This window comes from Squalius cephalus (genome assembly GCF_949319135.1).
Source record: "Squalius cephalus genome assembly, chromosome: 4".
NCBI classification, from domain to species: domain Eukaryota; kingdom Metazoa; phylum Chordata; class Actinopteri; order Cypriniformes; family Leuciscidae; genus Squalius; species Squalius cephalus.
In genome coordinates this window covers 30863941-30885696 of record NC_137125.1, presented here as the reverse complement: position 1 = coordinate 30885696, position 21756 = coordinate 30863941, and the positions used below count along the sequence as shown (strand labels likewise).

General features: G+C 41.7%; 1 protein-coding gene across 2 annotated transcripts in view; it reads right to left on the bottom strand.

Annotated features, from left to right (window-relative positions):
- LOC307157107 (uncharacterized protein) overlaps positions 1-4655 on the bottom strand; it is a 37020-nt gene extending 32365 nt beyond the window's left edge. For both annotated transcript variants that reach the window (XR_013820868.1, XM_079868871.1), the window contains exon 1: positions 4520-4655. The gene's annotated coding sequence lies outside the window, so the exon portion shown is untranslated. The remainder of the gene's footprint in view (positions 1-4519) is intronic.
- Between the last annotated feature and the right edge of the window lie 17101 nt (positions 4656-21756).

The window sequence follows — 21756 nt, the reverse complement described above, 5'->3', positions numbered from 1 at the left end:
GCCTAAATTTGATTAGAATCCTAAGATTATTAAAGATAAGTTAACAGTCATTAATAAAAAAGAACAAATAATTTAGGCTAACTAAGCAATAACACAAATAAATACAATAGAACAAATATACAAATATAATAATCAGTGGTTTTAAGGTTTTTCAGGTAGTTCAACAGTAGTTCTCAGGTTCAGAAATTGAATAAAGTAATCAAATGTAAAATAACACTGCAAATAATCTTCACTGAAGTTACAAAACTGTTATTAATTGAAGAAAAAGGAGAGATTGCTTTGTCTTTTGTAGTTTGATTAAGATTAAAAACTGCAGCAGGAATATTAGGCTGCTGTCACTTTAACACTAATGCATGAATCCGATATAATAATACACATGTTCTTTCTCTACAGTGGAGCAGAGAGAACAAGCAAGAGGGAGATTTGAAGAAAGACTGCAGAAATAGAGATGAGACAACAGGCTTGCTCGACTTGAACCGCTGCACAGACCGACCGGTGAATGACATCAAAGTACCGCGAGAGCGAATAGAAAGTAGACGGCTCCTTATGCTTTTGAATTGCTCTCGCGGTACTTTGATGTCATAAACCGATCGGTCTGCGCAGCGCCGGTTCAAGTCGAACAAGCCTAATACAACAGAGAAAAGGGTTCCGGACCGACTCAGAGCAGGGCTCTTAGGATTGGAGTGTGATTATTGGAGGTGGAGCAATGAAGAGAGGGGTGTGTTGATTTCAAAGATCAACATTGTCCAACAGTGTTTTAGAAATACCGCTTTGAAAAACGAATGCAAAATGGAGAAGCTGCTCACTGCAGAGCAAATGTGGGTGGAGCTTACCTCTTGCTCCTCCTCACTAGAGCTCCAGCAAGGAGTGAATGTAATTTTGGGCCTAATGGGTGGAGCTAGAATATCTAACCACACCATAACCCTGCCCACAACTCTATCCCTCCACCCTCTTAGAAGACTAGTAAATGAGATTAACGTCAATCAGATATTATGTTTAATGTTTGCGTAAATAAATACACAAAAAAAGAGATTGATTCGTGGTTTTTAAGAATTGATATCGAATTGACCACATTTAAAAAAAGATTAATTGGAAAATCTTCTGGGGGGAATTTTGAATGGCTCCATTTCTCCCATTATCACAGTCTGCATGTCATCACATCAGGCTCCGATTAGAAAGGTAATCAAATTTATGCCTGCATTATTGTTGATGGAAGATCGCAATTTTGACAAGAAAATTAAACTAACTTCGTTAAACTTTTCAGTTCAAACAGTTCAATATTACCTCACATTTCATTGTTACCCACTTTAATGTGCAACATTATGTGTGCGATAATGTCCCAGCGTTGCTGGTGTTTTCACAGTCCTGAGATAAAAGAAGATCTGGGGCCTGTTTCATAAAGGAGGTTCAATCAACTCTGAGTTAAAACTTGAACTCTGAGTTGACTTACCCTGAGATGGGAAACTCTGAGTTTTTGGTTTCAGAACAGCTGAAATTAGTTCAATCAACTCTGAGTTGACTGACTCTGAGTTTAGCGCGTGCACCACAACTATAAAAAGCCATTATCAATGGAGCGCAGATATTATGAGTCACCATGGCAACAGCGCCAGACAAAAAGAGGTCTTCATATTTCTCACCAGCAAAACTGGATGAGCTTCTGCAAGCATATGGAGAGTACAAACACATATTATTATTATTATTAAATATCAGCTCCGGCAGCGAAGGACAGAGAGTTAGCTAGGGAGAAAATAGTTGCTCGAGTCGATGCACAAGTTTACATTTTAATAACTGTTATACAGTGTTGGGTGTAATTAATTACCAAGTAATCCAAATACTGTAATTTAATTAAAGGGATTACTCTTAATTCTTCTGTAATTTAAAGTAAAATCTGATGTAATTGCATTAGACTATAGAACAATTCTGTATATTTAACATACATTTTTAAAAGGTATATTTTTAATGTAACCTCCTCCCTCTACACACTTTGGTCAATTCAAGAATAATTCATGCAATTGTATATTGTTTATTTGAAAGCATTAAAAGTGCAGTTTCTTGTCTCTCCTTGTATTGTTCAAGTGGTTGAGGTTGACATGGGATTTAGTAATTAGTAGTAAACCAATGCTTTCTAAAGATAGTCATTATTACATTAATCTATTTACACTGTTGAAGATGTCATTTGTAGTTAGTAATACAAGTAACTTACCCAACTGTTATAATATCAGATGTGAAACTGGAAGAACAGTATGTTATTAAACCTAATTTTAATTTTCATGTCGGTGCAATCCTGCAGGCATTAAAAGAACATGGCAGCTGCTGAAAATGAAATATAAAAACATAATTCAATCAAGTAAGGCTTGAGCATATCATGGGTGTAGGTTACCTGACTTTACATTTGACATATTAAATAACTAAATAGCATCCAGTGTCTAGCAGTGCAGCAGCATTTTTGGCTGAAGGAATTCCTGGAGGGACTTCAGAGCCAGTCCCAAAGATCTAAGGGCCTTCATAAAATGTAAGAGGTTTACATGTGTTATTTTTTATATAGGCTATTTTTGATATTTCCATTTATTTTACTTTGGGTTGGGTTTTTTGTTGGTCCCAACAGATTCTGATGGTAATATCTGTCTTTTGGAGCCTCCTGTCCCAACAGAACCCCAGGCAGTCGTAAGTAGCCTATACTCAATACACCATTATGACAAATAGTGTTATAAAGTGTACTCAACCAAATGCTCATCTTCACAGGACGATGGGGATGAAGAGTTTCTGCTGCCACAGAGAGGCCTACAGTGGTAATGTTAATATTATGTGTCTACACATCAAACAAGCTACACATTCAGATTTTTTCACATTTTTATGTGGATAATCTAAGTTTAAATCTAAGTATAAACAGGTATTCTTATCTCTCCCTCCCTCAGAGTGTGGAAGAACAGCAGGAGGACGGTCCATCAACTTCTGTTGCACAGATGAACACAGTTCAGTGATTTCCAGTAAATGCTAGTTTAATTCTGTAGAATTTGTTCAGAACTAGGCTACATTATGTAACTCTAATCTACTACTGTATTTTCAGTTGCCAGTAAAGGATAGACTTCATCTTATAAAAAAAAAAACAGCAGTAAAAATAGCAATAAAATAAATAATTTTATTTATTATAATTTATTAATAAAATATTAATTTTATTAATAAAAATGCCACCACTTCCTCTTTAAAAAAGGGGAGGAGACCGAAAGAAACTCTGGGTTTACCGAAGAAAACCTGCTCCCGACCAGGGGTGCGTTTCCCGAAAGCATCGTTGGCCAACTATGGTCGCAAGTTCATCGCAATGTCCATTGAACTCTATTGGTAACGACGGAACTTGCGACCATAGTTGGCCAACGATGCTTTCGGGAAACGCACCCCAGGTTAGGTTCACAGAGTAAGTTACCATGGTAACTGACTCTGAGTATAAGTTACCTCTCTTTCAGAAACGGGCTTGACTTACTCTGCTTTCTTAGGTTTGACATACCTCCCATTCTGAAACAGAAAACCCAGAGTTTCCCTCATTTCAGGGTTAACATCAAGAGTTTTCACTTAACCTCCTTTCTGAAACAGGCCCCTGCAAGTTATTGTTTTTATTGGTGTGGCATATTTATTATGATTTATCTCCAATCTTGTCTAAAACAATCATATCCAGTCCTGAGGATGGGACACATTTAAGATGATCAAACTAATTATTTTTGAGGAATTTGGGCTGGAAATATTCACTTATTTGAACAACTTTAATTTGTTCTAATACTTGATTGTATCATAAAGTGAAATAAGTGCATGAAAAAATTACAAACATTATTAATGTATAATTTGTAATTAATTAATATTTTATGGGATGTTTAACCTTGTCTACTTCTAATGCTCTTTAATGTGATGTTTGTATTCTACGAAAATTAATTTCTTGCTTTCTTTAATAAAAAGGTGATCAGACTCTCAAGTATTGCACATATACACAGTAGGCTTGTGTGCTCCACTTTAAATCATGAAATATGCGCAGGAATAAAGACACTTTCTTAGTTTTACCTTTTCTTTTTTCTTTGTAAACTGTGGTTGATGGGTTTAGATAATGGGGCAAAACTCAGTAACCTATAAAACTATCTATAATAATAATTGCCAGAGTAATTCGTATTTGCTGATTTTCTTCTGTTTTCCTCAATGATGGTCAATAATTAAAGCACTATTTTGCTTTTCGGTATTTTAAAGTGAACGAGCAGTTTGTGACCCGGATGTGCGAAATAATAAAAAGCTACAATGTTTGAAGAGAGAAAGTCAGACATCTCCACAGTTATTAACCAAGAAAACGAGACGCATCTTTTCTATTACTTTAGTGTGGATGCACTTTACTCACAAAAATAAGACTAATACATGTTAGATACAGCATTACAATGTCACGTTGAATAATAATCCATTCATTCTACAGCGCTTGCAAAAAATTATACAATTAAATCAACGGTTTTTATCAACTTAAACACTTAAAATGCTTCAAAACACAAACCTTTCTTAAGTCGAATCACCTCAGACACGAAAGTGCGGCGCAGCCTTATGACGTGTGCTTCTTCTTCTGTGCATTTACTGGCGAGTTGCAAACCGATAAAAGGGAGCAAAGCGCCACCTAATGTGCTGGAGGGTGACAAAGAGGAAGATTTTCTGTTTCAAACCATCGTTTCTGGACCTGTGAATTTTACAAAGAATTTAAATAAGATATCTTAGAATTTTGGACAATTAGGTATTGTTGCCAACTATGTTACAGGGATTGATTACACTGATTCCTAAGCCGGTTGAAGATTTATGAATTGGAGGCCTATAACTTAGTCAATGGTTCTAAATTATTCTCACATATCTTTGCAAATCGACTAAAGTTAGTCATGTTTAAATAAAATCATAGATGATTGTCAATCTGGCTTCATATGTGGATGATAATTGCAATAGTTCTGCTAAACTACCTTTTGGGACCACTCCTTCAATATGTAGAGGTGTCAGAAAAGGAGATCCATTATCTCTGTTATTTCTATTGGTGTTTTTTCTATATGTGTTTTCATATTAAAATCAATATGTTTCAAGATAATCAGTAGGCCAGTAATGTTATTAAATATTCCCAATTAGCAGATTCTTTTTTTTTTTTTTTTTTTTTTTTTTAAACATAAAATAATTAAAATTGGCTTTTGAGTGTCTTAATGAGTTATATTTTTTAATGATTTGCTTTAAAGAAACTTGTAAACTCAGTAACTTGTCAGAATTATGTGGCATATATATATTCCAATAGACTCTATGCGCTTCCGCGTTTTTGTCTCAGCCAGATTAGTTACATCGGGTGCTGCGCCACAAGCCGTTTTGCAAATTGGCGAATGAGTGAAGAATGAGGTGGAGAAGATGGCAAATTACACTCGCTGTTTACTACCGCTTCCCACGATTACCGTGAATGACGTTACTTGTATTGTGAGGTAGTCAGCTGTCACACCCAACAGTAAAAAGAAGAGCTTTAAATTATATATTTTGAGTTACATCTGCAACTTTAAGAGTGAGTATTCTCATCTCATGCTAAATACAACTAGAGAATCGGTTTCTGAAAACTTTGTCTCCATTTCTGACTAGTTCATACCGGTTTTTGTATTATTTATCTATTTTGTTAAAAGTATATATTTTTTTTACGTATATAGTTTTTCTCTTATGCCTAAAGTGCTTGTTTGTGCAATGTACATACAAATTGTGGAATGTGATTGTTACTGACTATGAGTAATTTCTCAGTTTCCAGTAAGGATCAGTTCACAAGAGAGATCAGCGTAAGGGCGACATGTTTCAGGTCGAGGAGGAAGTCAGAGAAACCCCAAAGATTGAGAGTAGGAGAAATCAAAAGCAGAACAGAAGTTGTTTGTTTTAATACATCTGTACAAAGACAGGCATAGTAAAATGGGTTCATTATAGGTTCTTCAATTCAATGATAGTAGTAATAACAGTATGTTTAGAACAGTAGCATAGCCAGAAAAGAGACTCTGGGTGTGCATCTGAAAATATGGGTGTGCCACATTTATTGTCAGATTACTGTGCAAAATTATTAACCATGCCCCACATAACCATTGTAATGGAAATTTTACATTTAGACGTGTTTTTTACTTTCAGATGTGTGCAACTTGTGTTAATGTTGAACATGTATTTGTACTTATAAGCATTTAAAGAAATATAATCATATAGGCTTGCAGGGGCAAAATGTTCTGGGTAGCAAAGAGACTATGAGTACTCAAAGTGACCTATTGTGTACTTCAAGTGTGAAAAGTATGTGCGCAGCTTTGATGAAAATAGAGATAGGCAAAATGTGTGAAATCGAGCAGCAGCTAATTTCCAGGAAACTTTTGCAGACTTGATATTGTTCTGTCTAGATAGAATTTATGTTAGAAGAGATCTCGAACAAGACGTGTTGCCTTTTAAGGTAAACCAAGGCGATCTTTTGAGACAGACCAGGATGTGTTAAGGGTATATAAGCTTGGCAAAAAGGAGAAGTCAGGGCCTTCTCATATCAGACTCTGACTGATGTGTGAACAGCCAATTTCTTGCAAGAAATAAAGATCTTTATAACTTTTGAAATTTCCAGCTGTCTTTCAATTATTATTTAAAGTTGTGAAAGTAATTTCCACGACACCATAAAACTATATAAAATATAACTATACATTACACTCAGGATCGCCAATAACATTAGTGCCTGTTAGCTGCTTAAAGGGCAAGACGGCGTGGCCTGGCCTTGAAAGTCTCAATTATATCATCCAGGTCCAGTGTCTCTGCGAGTTCTCGTTCAAATGTCAGCAACGAGAGGCTATTTAGTCTTTCTGTGAGCATGGTTGCTCTGTTGCTGGATTTGATTTGGTTCACTGCTGAAAACAAGCGCTCCACAGAACAGCTTGTAACAGGCCGCGTTTTTTTGCTAAAAAAATTAAGCAGGGAGCTCTGCGACATATTGCTAGCTAGCAATGTGATTGTGTAATAAAAAATTCTCTTTTGTTTATATGCGCGGCAAACATCTCTGGGGAGCTGCTGGGGTTACAGTCATCTGCTGTTTGCTGATTGGTTGGCAGTCCGAATGTCGGCAGATATTTTTTTAACGAAAATCATTTAAAATTTAAATTACATTTTAACATTTTGAGCGTTATGGCACCATATATTGGATTCTTATTTCTGTGCCCCTGAGAGTATGATATTTAGAATGTTCAGTGACGTCACAGAACTGCCAGATTCAAACTGCTTTCGCGCGTTGGCTGGCGCTGAGCCAGAGACGGACGTGCTCAGCGTTTGTCATATATCACAACTAATATGCAGTGTTTTCAACCACATAATGTTTATTTTATGTTTCAGACATTTAAATACACATAAGTACCAGTAAAACAATACATTTGTAGTTTGTAAAATACACACTGATGTCTATGGAAGCAGCAAAATCTACAATCTATTCAAATGTAATTTGCCGACGTGTTTTATTCATATATCAGACACACATAGCGGAACTATAAAGTTTACTCTATTCTTCACCCAGTTCAATTGTTCAAATTGTTTTGGCTTTATAGCAGCTCTAGAATAAAGTTATTGTCCAGCTAAAGTTAGTTTTGATTGATTCACTTCCGTTGCAACGATCATTAGTTATTAACGTAGGGGCCGCTAACACGACACCATTTTAACATGAAACTCTTACGTTTCTTTCTGCGCAAACTTCAAAAACGCGAACCAGTGAGAACGCCGATGGCGTGCACATTACAAGTTCAGTCTATAGGTATGTGCATTTGAATATATGTGCGCAGGCGTGTAGTCCTTCCCTACAAACCAACCCTCAACAAACTACTTGCCTGGCATTAAGAATTTGTATTGGTTCCGCGTAGCCATGCGAACCGGAATTATCCCGACAACGCTTTATCTGTAGAAGTAAAGGGAGGGGAGGGAGGCCTTCACAGGGGAGAGACTAGTTGACTCTTCAGGACTGCGCTGTCGTCGCATCCAGGCGCAGGTCCTTCATCAGATCTGGATAAGGCCTGGATCTGGCGGACTGCAGTAAACCTCGGGATAAACAGAGAGACTAATATTAGTGTAGACACCATTTTTCTCATGATGTAACGAGTACATCAGGATGTATGGGAAGTGTTCCCGGTTCCAGCTGACCTAATCTATGCAGCCTAACATTGAATTATAGAAGTCTATAATGTATTATGTGTATGCTAGGTCAAAGAGATGTGTTTTTAGTCTAGCTTTGAACTGACAGAGTGTGTCTGCTTCCCGGACAATGTTAGGAAGACTGTTCAAAAGTTTTGGTGCTAAATAGGAAAAGGATCTACCGCCAGCAGTCGATTTTGATATTCTAGGTATTATCAACTGGCCGGAATTTTGAGATCGCAATAGACGTGAAGGACTATAATGCGTTAAAGGGGGGGTACAATGGTGTTTCATGTATTCAGAGTTGTTTACAGTGTTAAAGATATGGATTCTCATGCTTAACATGGCCAAAGTTTTAAAAAAATATTTTGGACGAATAACAGAGAATTTCTGTGCCGAAAATCTTACTTCCGGGTTGGTACAAGTTTCGGCTGTTTTTTTTTCGACCGTGGATCTAATGACATAGACCAGAGTGGAACTCCTTATATGAGCATTTCTCCCTGAAAAGCGCGGCCGCGCACACGTCGACCAGAGGAGAGCGAGACCGCGCACATCAACGCGCTTCAACAGGAAATCATCGGCAGCGCTGCATAGTGTCTCCAAAGTGTGTTTTTGGATGTGAGGGAAAGCTTACCAAAGAACCCAGCGTTAGGAACAGTGGATGCAGATTGTTGTGTAGTTGTGTAGACTGTTTGTTCCCTGCATTTCGACGATGAATGTTTTATAAACAAAGCCCAGATCGACGGCTCTAGCTTCGCCCACACGGCCCGCCTCCAGACGCTCGGGTTTTTCCGGAAAGACTCGGGACAGCCTATCTTTCTTTTATAAATATAATAAAACTAAAGACTTTTTGGAGATATGAAGGATGCTATACTACTCTATAGGTACTCAAGATTAACAGGAGATTGAGTGAAAATGAGCATTTCACCCCCCCTTTAAGAGCTCGCTCAAGTACTGCGGAGCTAAACCATTTAGTGCTTTGTAAGTAATCAGCAATATTTAAAAATGTATACGATGTTTAATAGGGAGCCAATGCAGTGTTGACAGAACCGGGCTAATATGGTACTTCCTGGCTCTGGTAAGAACTCGAGCTGCTGCGTTTTTGACCAGCAGTAATTTGTTTATTAAGTGTGCAGGGCAACCACCCATAATAGCATTACAATAATCCAGTGTTGGGAAAGTTCACTTTCTACATGAACTAGTTCAAAGTTCAGTTCACAAATTTTAAAATGAACTAGTTCAGTTCATAGTTCATACTCAAAAAATTTTGAACTAAGTTCACAGTTCCAAAAATGAACTAGTTCATAGTTCTTTTTTTCCATGTTGCTGCAAGCTATTATTTTTTCAAGCTGATTGCCACAGCCCATATAGAACCACAGATAATTATTTTATCAGTTTTAACACTGAAGCTATGCGTCAGATTTTTCCCATCCTCACCGACCTGTCATAAAACTCGTTTAAATGATCATGACGCCAACATGCTGCATTTTGTTTTGATTTGCAACGTTAGTGATGAGTCGTTCATGAACAATCCGTTCGTTGTGTCTGTCATGTGACAAATGAACGAAAGACTCCTGAAGGTAAAGTAATTATTTATGATACCTGTAAACGATTTTTGACTGCATTATTCTTAATTCAGAATATGATCAAGATTGCGTAGGTGGATGTGTTCGGGGAATTTGCCAGTTAATGGTATAACATTTAAAGCCCCTTAAATGAACGAAATGACTCGAAAAATGATTCGTTAATTTTGATGAACGAGATCGAACAAGAGAGTCAGTAGACACTGGTGGCTGGTGTTGCCAGATTGGGTGTTTTTCCGCTACATATTAAGGCCTGTTTACGGTGTGTTTTAGCCGGGTTTGTCAATGAGAGCATATGACGTAATTTAGATATATTTTTAAGATGGAAAAATGCGGTTTTACAGATACTAGACACGTGACTTTCAAATGAAAGATTGGTATCAAAGAGCACACCCAGTTTCCTAACCGACGATGAGGACTTGACAGAGCAGCCATCAAGTGTTAAGACAGTATTCTAGATTATTACGTGTGGAAGTTTTTTGTCCAATAATTAGAATCTCTGTTTTTTTCAGAATTTAGAAGTAGGAAATTACGAGTCATCCAATTTTTTATATAAGCTATGCATTCCATTAGTCTTGTGAATTTGTAAGTTTCGTTAGGTTTTGAAGAAATATACAGCTGAGTATCATCGGCATAACAGTGAAAACTAATCCCATGCTCCCTAATGATATTGTCACCACTAGGGCCGAGAACAACCACCACTCCGGAGGAGCTACACCAAGACACACCAAAAGCCAGACAACGACGTGATGTAAAAACTTGATTATTTTTATTGAATATAAAAACACTTTAAAGGAATGTCACTGCCCCAGAACTCTTCATAAGGGCCACTCATCGGAACGGGGCTTCAATGTAGGAAGGCTCAGGTCAGCTGCCAGTTGATCACCTCCTTGCACGGATTGGTACAGGGGGAAGGGGACAGGACAAGGGACAGATGCCTTCGGTTAAGCAACAGCAGGGATTGAGAAACTCTGCCCACAGGACCACAATAGAAGGGGGGGAGGGGAAAAAGGGACGAGGGACAGATTGGTCCAAAGGCCAGGACCTTCAGATGGCAGACAGCAGGCCAACGTAAGTAATGAGTAGGACACAGGAGGCTACAGGTAAGGATCGACAGACGGTGGGTTTTCTCTTCTCACAGGACAGCATCAGATAACTGAGTGTCACCTCTCTTTTACAGGACGACGGGGATTGGACGGAGGACCAGGACCTTTTTGGTGGGGAGCAACGAGCAGTATATGATAGGCAGAAGGCGATAACCGTCCGATCAAATGCAGTAGTCAGCAGTAGGTGACGAGCAGGATACAAAGGACTACAGGTGGGTGGCAACAGACAGTGGGCTTTCTCTTTTCACAGGACAGCGATGGCAGCATGCGGTGACGGATAACAGGTTCTCTATGTTCACAGAACAGCAGTGGCGAGTACAGAATCCAGCAGTTAACAACTGAGTCTTCTTTCCACAGGACAGCGATAGCAGCATGCGATGGCGGATAACAGTTTCTCTATGTTCACAGAACAACAGTGGTGAGTACAGAATCCAGCAGTTAACAACTGAGTCTTCTTACCACAGGACAGCGATGACAGCATGCAGTGACGGATAACAGGTTCTCTATGTTCACAGAACAACAGTGGTGAGTACAGAATCCAGCAGTTAACAACTGAGTCTTCTTACCACAGGACAGCGATGGCAGCATGCAGTGGCGGATAGCAGTTTCTCTATGTTCACAGAACAGCAGTGGTGAGTACAGAATCCAGCAGTTAACAACTGAGTCTTCTTACCACAGGACAGCGATGGCAGCATGCAGTGGCGGATAGCAGTTTCTCTATGGTCACATTAATGCTTGGTACTCCACCAGACTAGATGGTCTCCGCCTAAGTTTTCAAAGTGCTGGTAACATCAAACGCTCAAACACTCGTGCATGTATCAAACCACTTTAAATATTCAACGTGCTCACTTCAATCGTCAGACACTGCAATGACACACCACTAAACAGTGACAAGTGTACCTTCACTTCAGCTCGTCGGGGCCGGCCGATCCACTATGAGGATACTTTCAAAAGGGAGACACCGAGTTCAATCAACAATCTGCAATTCAGACCCCTCTCATTTCCCTCGCCGCACCAACCGTCTTTACTTCCGCTGCCATCCTGCCTCTCGTCTTCTCGTAACCTCGACTTTGATCACAACCGCTCTGCTTGCCTGCGCACTCCTCCCTTCAACCTGCCGCTTCTCTCTCTCCAAACCGCCACGCACTCACTCGTTCCCAACACACGCTCAAATAGCCACTTGATTATCCACCGCAGCTGTTGCTCATCAATATGGGCGGCCATGACAGGCCGCCGGAACCGGCCTGGTGTTACACCGGAACTGTTTCCCCAAGGGAACTCGCTCCGTTCATCGTAGTTCCTATTCGTCACCCGGTGACAATATCATAACAGCAACGGTCCTAGTACTGAGCCTTGTGAGTATGATTTAAACCATGCTAATGCAATTCCACTAATGCCAACATAATTTTTGAGTCTATTTAAAAGAATGTTGTGGTCAATAGTATCAAATGCAGCACTAAGATCGAGTAACACTAATAGAGAGATACAACCACGATCGGATGATAAGAGCAAATCATTTGTGACTCTAATGAGAGCAGTCTCAGTACTATGGTACGGTCTAAATCCTGACTGAAAATCCTCGCAGATACCATTTCTTTCTAAAAAGGAACATAGTTGTGAGGATACCGCCTTTTCTAGTATCTTTGACAGAAAAGGTAGATTCGAGATCAGCCTGTAATTGACTAACTCTGTAGGATCAAGTTGCGTTTTTTTAACAAGCGGTTTAATCATAGCCAGCTTAAAAGATTTTGGTATGTATCCTAATGACAAAAATGAATTAATGATATTAAGAAGAGGATCTATGAGCTGCATGTTCTATCAGTCTTAAGTGCAATTATTAAAATATTTTTCAAACCATTCACCTTCCCCTGACCAACAGTTTGACAGGCAAATGGGTATGTAACAAATACGACTCTGGGTAAATGTGAATTAGCTCAAGAATATGGGGAATTCTGGGAATATTAATATTTATGACTCATGGTCATAATTCATAAGTCGCATGTACATTTATTTAATCAATTATCGAGATTACCTTGTTCTGTAACTGGTCTGACCAACCTTTAATTCGTCCAGCGAGTAGATGTAAGATCAGCACAGTTAAGAACAGGGTATTCACAAACTCCACTAAAGTTTATGTTCTGGCCACGAACATTAAACTTCTGAGTTTATTAATTAAAACTACTGAATGTAGTCTAGTATCGAGCTTGTAGCTTAGATCTTTTAGATTCATTGACTTATAAGGTGGATTTTCAAACACAGAGACAGTGAAAAGTATTTATGAATTTTAATAAATGCAAAACTAGAGATTATATGAGCTACGAATATAAACGTACGTAAAAATGCAAACAATAAACAAACAACATATAACCAAACAATAACATAAGTGATCAGAATGAAATGAAAGAAAGAAAGAAAGAGAAGAGAAGAGGAAGAAGGGTAACTTAATTCACAGACCTAAGAGATAGACACCCGGAAAACAGCTTTTATCAACTCAATATACTTGCAGAATTCTGTGCTCTTTCTGGTGAGGCTGTAAAAGAGGCGCGCGTGTCCGGCTGGTTTGCGTCTGGCTTCGTCTTCTGGGTCGTTTCGCAAGACGATGTAAAGGCTTACTTGAATTTAAGTTACCGCGAAAGTTAGATTCGTCTCCCGGGACGGGAGAGGTTGCGAATCTTGGTTGCAAAGATGGCAGGCTTTTACATGGCGCGGGCCATGTGTCCCAGAGGCCAAGGCAAGGCCCGTTCAGCTGGAGCAGCGCTGCACGTGGAGAAGGAGGAGGAGGTCAGGGACCGGAGGAAGAAGAGGGGAGATCAGCGGGATCGATGAGAGAAGAGAGAGAGAAGTGGGGGTCTCTTCCTTTTAACAGACATCTGTTTACGCCTTCTCTTTGAAACGACAGCGAATCAGATTGTCTTTTCTGAAGCGGGAAAAATTCTCTTTGTGTGAAGAAAACCCGCCTACCTTGACCATATGTCTTCCTGAGCGAAATAATTCATATTTCCTCTTAAGATTATACACACTGAACTAAAGATGTTACTTATATACCCTCTGTGGGACTGGTTGAATTAAAACAGGACGGTCAGACAGATACCAAGAATTACAGGTAGATTTTGGACACACATAACGTTACGTTCATATGCATCATTACACACAAATAAAGCTTGATTAAACACACAATAAAATTGTCAGTGTTTCCGTTATAGCAAACGACGACACTTTGAGAAACATAGGAATATGTATCAAACATTTGAAGAGTTTTCTCTGAAATGTTCCATGTGTGTTAAGGTGTTGGAATGTTGGCTTGCAGAGGAACTGGATGAGATGCAGCTTTGGGTCATAAAGTTTATGACCAAATTACCAGACCGAACCAGATCGAGTTACAAGACACTATGGAGTGATTTTCTTTCAAGGAACCTTCAGAATTAAAGATTTTACTCTAGCAAGTCACACCTCTATTATAAATTTGTAATGAATGGTAAAATGAAATTTTACTATGTGGAAGTCCATATATGGAAATGTGCTTCAGTTGCATCTCGTGGTGGGTTTCTGGTTGAAAGTCCACGAGTGTGTGTGTGTGTGTGTGGAATGTCACGAGGCTGTAAAGTCACAGGGAGTTCATGCTGAAATGGGGGTTTTAGAGGGGATTGTCTAGAACAGGGTTCCTTTGTGACTAAAATGTCCCTCTGGGGAACAACAGATTGCAATTTTGACATGTCCAAGCAGACTTAGCGACGCCGTGGACAGACCCGTTGTCTAAAAAGACAACGAGGGATGTGTTTGGAGACAAGGAATTACTAATTGGAACAGCATGTGACCGCATGTCAGACATTGTCGCTACAGGTAGGATACTTTTATTTGTCTTACCTTTATTATTTTCCACGTTTTCCTTGGCTGCATTCATCAGTTGAAGTCGATGCATTCTTTTAGAGATGCTGAGATTCAACCTTATTTTCTTCATGCATGTGGAATACATAACAAATTGTAGCCTATATTCAATAATCATGTTTTTGATGTTTAAATTATAACTGCTGAAAACAGACTCGTGATTTGATTACATCTTTAATTAGTGACAGAAGTTACTAAGTAATATGAAAGTTATTATATTTTAACGTTAACATTAAAAAATGTTCAACATTAACTTAATTTTACAATTAATTCATATAATATTTTTACTATAGTTTATTTGCACTAAAACTATAATGTCAATCTGCAAAACAAAAACCATGGTTTCTGCATAAATCCATTATCACAGTTGATTTAAGGGATTTTAAAGAATAAACAAATCCCCTTTTAAATCCATTATGGGTTTATATTTTAGTAAAATTTTCTCATATACACAAGATGTAGTTGTTTGTAATTGTGTTTAAGTGGGAACAGGCTAAACTGAATGGAGATCAGTTACATTCCTCCCGTTTAATAGTCGCAGCCGACCCCCTGGGAGGTATGGGAAGGGACCATCCTGGTGGTGGTGGGGAGGATGGAGGTGAATGTTGGTGTCAGCATCTGCGAACTCAGACATGTGTAAGTACCGATCTTTTATACTACGAGTATTAGAACACAATTGGTTAGATGAGAAGGTAATAAGTGACATAACAATTGAGTCTTCCTGGCAGAACTTACGCTAAAGCTTTCATTTCTACCAGAAAGACTCGGGAGGCAAAATGACTTAACAAAGCATATATTTATTAACTGTCACGGATTGGCCAGGTTCTTCCACCACAATCACCCAGCGATCACAGTCACCTGAGTTTTAACGATACACACCTGCACCCTATCAGCCACTCTGCTTCATAAGCACACACCACGCACCTCTCATTGTCCGGGCTCGTTGATACGAAGCGGACTCTTAGTGCTTCTCTCTGCGAGTTTCACTAACCATACGTACCTGTGATTTCTTACCTGAATTCTGTTCCATTCCAGTCTGTCCAGATCTCGTCTCCAGTGGTGTGTGAGCCGTAAGTCTGTCAGTCCTGTCAGCGGTGCGTGAGTGTGTGCCGTAAGCCTGCCGATCCTCTTCAAACGGAGTTTGTATTCATTCTGGAAATCTCCTCCCGTCGTTCCTGCAAGGAAAAGAACTATTATTCATTAACGGATTTCATTCAAGGATTCACCATATCTGAACTCTGATACTCACCCATTTCTGCACGTTTATTTCACTTCCGATACTCTGCTGTTTTAATAAACACCATTATCATTACTTACCTTGTTGTTCGTCTGCTTCCATAACAGTAAGCCCCGGACCAAAGACAGTAAACAGCATGAGTGTTCCAGATCCCTTCCAAGAGCTGGTGGATTCACTAAAGAGGGTATTATCATCCTCTCCTACCATCACGCCTTCCACACCACCAGCACCACCACCACCGAGCGCTTCTTCGACCACCACACCTTCCAGTCCCATGGCCCGACCGGCGCCCTACTCTGGCGGGGCGGAGGAGTGCAACGGATTTTTGCTTCAGTGCTCTTTAATATTCACTATGCAACCTACTCTATATCCCACTGACCAGTCGAAGATTGCATTCATCACATCTCTTCTCACCGGACCAGCTCTCCAATGGGCCGAAACTATCTGGAATCAAGCCGGCCCAGCCATTCATTCTATCCAAGCATTCGTTTCCCACTTCAAGGAAGTATTTGGCCGAGCGGATGGAGAAATATCAGCCGGTGAACAACTCTATCATTTATCTCAAGGAACGATGTCTACTCATGAATATGCCCTTCGCTTTCGCACTCTAGCTGCGGCCAGTGGATGGAACGAGCGGTCCTTACTGACCACCTACCGGCTTGGTCTTGCACCCCAACTCCGTCTGCAGCTGGCTGCATTGGATGACAATATGGGGCTCGAGAAGTTCATACAACAATCAATCAGATGCTCAGACCGTGCACAATCTTATCAGTCCCATTCTGACTCTACAACTACTGCACTCCTCCACCCATCTGAAGCCGCCAGTCCTCCAGAACCAGAACCTATGATCATCGAATCTGGTAAACTTACCGCTGCTGAGCGACAGAGGAGGCTGACCCGGGGTCTATGCATGTATTGTGGAGCCAGTGGGCATGTTCGGCTGAACTGTCCACTTCGTCCCATACGTACATCGGTGAGTGTTATACGTTCTGATGTTGAAAAAATGCATCTTCTCTCTACTTGTGTCCAGTTAACCACCCATACATCCTCTGTTTCAGCTCACGCTCTCATCGACTCCGGGTCAGCAGGAAATTTCATCTCGGGGACCCTCTGTCGCCAGCTCCAGCTCCGTACCGAAGCCTCGTCGAATGTTTACCAGATCCAATCCATAACCAAGTCCATCACTGCACGTCCACGTATTCACCGGAAATGTGAAACCATATCACTTCAAATCGGAGCCCTACACAAGGAGGATATTCAGTTGCTGGTTCTGGAGGGAGCCAACGTGGATATCATCCTTGGGCGTCCATGGCTGGTGAAGCACGATCCCATCATCTCTTGGGGCTCCGGGGAAGTGATAAAATGGGGCAAGGAATGCCTATCAAGATGTTTTCCGGTTCTTCCACGTCCTATTCCGAAACCTGTTCCAGTCTATGTCACATCAGTTGAAAGTCCACTCGGGAAACAGTCCACGAAGATTCCTGACATCTACTCCTCTTTCCAGGACATCTTCTGCCCCAAGAGAGCTTCCCAGCTACCACCTCATCGGCCATGGGACTGCGCCATTGACCTGATTCCTAATGCTCCTTTGCCCAAAGGGAAGATCTACCCGTTGTCACTTCCGGAGACCAAGGCCATGGAGGAGTATATACAGGAAGCTCTCAGTCAAGGGTATATTCGTCATTCTACATCTCCCGCAGCATCCAGCTTCTTTTTTGTTGCTAAGAAGGATGGAGGGCTGCGGCCATGCACTGATTACCGGACCCTAAACCAAGGCACCGTCAAATTCAAATATCCCCTTCCTCTCGTCCCTGCGGCCCTCGAACAACTTCGTTCTGCTACTATCTTCACGAAATTGGACCTCCGCAGCGCTTACAACCTGGTGAGAATATGTGAGGGGGATGAATGGAAGACCGCCTTTGTGACCCCTACTGGCCACTATGAATATCTTGCAATGCCCTATGGTTTGGTTAACGCCCCCTCCGTATTTCAGAACTTCATACATGAAGTCCTCCGGGAGTTTCTGCATCAATTCGTGGTCATCTATATAGATGACATCCTCATCTACTCCCGGAGTGAGGCCGAACATCGCCACCACGTTGCGGAGGTCCTCCACAGACTCAGAGAACACCAACTCTCCCTGAAGGCCGAGAAGTGTTCCTTTCATCTTCCATCAGTCCAGTTCTTGGGTTACCTCATTGACCGGCAGGGGGTCCGCATGGATGAGAGGAAGGTTTCTGCGGTAACTACCTGGCCAGAACCCACCACGATCAAGGAGCTTCAGAGATTTCTTGGATTCGCCAACTTTTACAGACGCTTCATACGAGGTTACAGCATCATCACCACTCCACTCACCAACTTGCTCAAAGGTAAACCGAAAAACCTTCTCTGGACTCCTGAAGCTGCCGCAGCCTTCCATTCCCTCAAATCTGCCTTCACACAAGCGCCACTCCTGACGCATCCGGATCCAGAACTCCCTTTCGTCGTGGAGGTGGACGCCTCGACTTCTGGAGTTGGAGCCGTCCTTTCTCAACATCATGGGACACCAAAATTACTCCATCCATGTGCCTACTTCTCCCGGAAGCTCAGCCCAGCGGAGAGGAATTACGACATCGGCAACCGGGAACTCCTGGCCATCAAGCTCGCCCTGGAGGAGTGGCGACATTGGCTGGAGGGCGCCATCCATCCATTTCAAGTGATCACTGACCATAAAAATCTCCAGTACCTCCGTGATGCAAAGCGACTCTGCCCCCGTCAGGCCAGATGGTCATTATTTTTCTCAAGATTTCACTTCTCCATTACCTATTGTCCTGGTCCTAAGAATGTCCGCGCCGATGCTTTATCCAGATTACATGATTCTCCAGAAACACCCGAGACAACCACCAACATTATACCCGAAGACATCATCATAAGTCCCATCGAATGGTCTGCTCCTCCAGCCGTCACCACTCCTGATCCCCGACCTCCGCCGGGCTGCCCACCTGATCGTCAGTTCATTCCTAGGACACAGCGGGTAGATCTCATTCACACCATTCATACCTCTCTGGGTACTGGACATCCCGGGGCCAACAACACTCTCTCGCTATTATCCGAGCGCTTCTGGTGGCCGGACATGGCAAGGGATGTGAGGAGGTATGTACAAGGTTGTAAGGAGTGTGCAATATCCAAAAGTCCCAGACAGCTACCTGCAGGAAAGCTCCATCCCTTGCCAATTCCTAACCGCCCCTGGTCACACCTAGGAGTTGACTTCATGACTGATCTACCTTCATCGGATGGAAACACCTGCATCTTCGTCATAGTAGATCGATTCTCTAAGTTCTGCAGGCTATTACCACTAAAGGGTCTTCCCACTGCCCTGGAGACCGCCGAACTTCTCTTCAATCATGTCTTTCATTATTACGGGATCCCAGAAGACATTGTATCGGACAGGGGACCTCAATTCATATCCCGGGTATGGAAGTCGTTCTTTAAACTCCTAGGTGTGACAGTCAGCCTCTCCTCTGGCTACCACCCTCAGACCAACGGCCAGACGGAGAGGAAGATCCAGGAAGTGGGGCGGTTCCTCAGGACCTTCTGTCATGATCATCAGAACTCCTGGAACCAGTTTCTGGGCTGGGCGGAGTACGCCCAAAATTCACTGCGGCAACCCACGACAGGCCTCACACCATTCCAGTGTATCCTTGGATTCCAACCTCCACTATTTCCCTGGAATGGTGAACCATCTGAGGTCCCCGCAGTGGATTACTGGTTTCGGGAGAGCGAGAGAGTCTGGGACGGAGCTCACCACCATCTGCAGAGGGCAGTTCGCAGATCCAAGACAGTCGCTGACCGGAGGAGGATTTCGGGCCCAGTCTATGTTCCTGGAGATAAAGTTTGGCTCTCCACTCGCGATATTCGTCTGCGACTGCCCTCCAAAAAACTTAGTCCCAGGTTTGTTGGCCCCTTTACCGTCTTGGAACAGGTCAATCCCGTCACCTACAAACTCCAACTACCACCGTAATACAGAATTCACCCCACATTTCACATTTCCTTGCTCAAACCCTTTCACAAACCTCTTATTCCCTCCACAGAACCTGGCCACGAAGAGGAACCCCCTCCCCCCTTGATGCTTGAGGAAGGGTCCATCTACTCCGTTCGAGAAATCCTGCAGTCCCGGCGTCGTGGTGGTCAATTGGAATATCTCGTCGACTGGGAAGGATACGGACCAGAGGAAAGATCATGGGTCCCAAGAGTCGACATCCTAGATCCCACGCTCATGGAGGAATTCCATTCCAGCCATCCTCAGTACCCTGCACCTCGTGGACGAGGAAGACCACCATGGCGCCGGAGACCTCGGCCCTCAGGAGCGGGCCCTGGGGAGGGGGGTAATGTCACGGATTGGCCAGGTTCTTCCACCACAATCACCCAGCGATCACAGTCACCTGAGTTTTAACGATACACACCTGCACCCTATCAGCCACTCTGCTTCATAAGCACACACCATGCACCTCTCATTGTCCGGGCTCGTTGATACGAAGCGGACTCTTAGTGATTCTCTCTGCGAGTTTCACTAACCATACGTACCTGTGATTTCTTACCTGAATTCTTTTCCATTCCAGTCTGTCCAGATCTCGTCTCCAGCGGTGTGTGAGCCGTAAGTCTGTCAGTCCTGTCAGCGGTGCGTGAGTGTGTGCCGTAAGCGTGCCGATCCTCTTCAAACGGAGTTTGTATTCATTCTGGAAATCTCCTCCCGTCGTTCCTGCAAGGAAAAGAACTATTATTCATTAACAGATTTCATTCAAGGATTCACCATATCTGAACTCTGATACTCACCCATTTCTGCACGTTTATTTCACTTCCGATACTCTGCTGTTTTAATAAACACCATTATCATTACTTACCTTGTTGTCCGTCTGCTTCCATAACATTAACAGCCCAGCAAGCAAGTATTGTGTCATAAAGTTCTTTGGCGTAGGCCCCATCCGTAGCTCGCAATCCGAGGTTAACGGAATCTGAGACAAGGCCACTAAGCCACACAGAACCAAGGCCACGACGGGCCACAAGGCCACAATAGACCACACAGAACCCAGGCCACGATAGGCCACACAGGACAAGGCCATGATAGACCACACAGAACCAAAGCCACGATAGGCCACACAGGACAAGACCACAATAGGCCACAAGGCCACTATATGCCACACAGAGACAAGGTCACACAGAGAAACTTGTAGGCATATATGTGCAGTGCTGCATAAAATAATATTAACAATAGCCTAGCAGGCAGCCTATAAATCGTTAAAAAGGAACATATCAGTAACACTACACTAGAGAAAAATATATTGATTATCATGTTACTTCAAATATTTCCATTCGTTATGACGTTATGAAATGAGATTGGAGTAAAAACATGAAGCCTAATGCACAGAGAAGTGCAGAGAACATTTACTGAAGTGATCGAGCCGCTCCAAACTATGTTACCATCTACATTTGAGTAGATATCCACAAAGTATTTAACAGTAAACACCGGTCTAAACATTATAATAATCACAATATTAGAGTAAACTCTCATACTAGCCTACTTTTTTTTTTTTTTACAGTGTTTTATTATCGAAAAACATCCTCGTGTCGTACATGTATATACATTTAGCATTGAAAGGTTGCCTCTAGTTCACATTTCAACATGTTTCTGTGTGTATATATATAGCCTACATATACATGTATGACATAGGCTTCATGTTTTTACTCCAATCTCATTTCATAACGTACATTTTAGTCTGGCACCAGTTTAACTAGTAGCTACAATGTAAAGTTTATA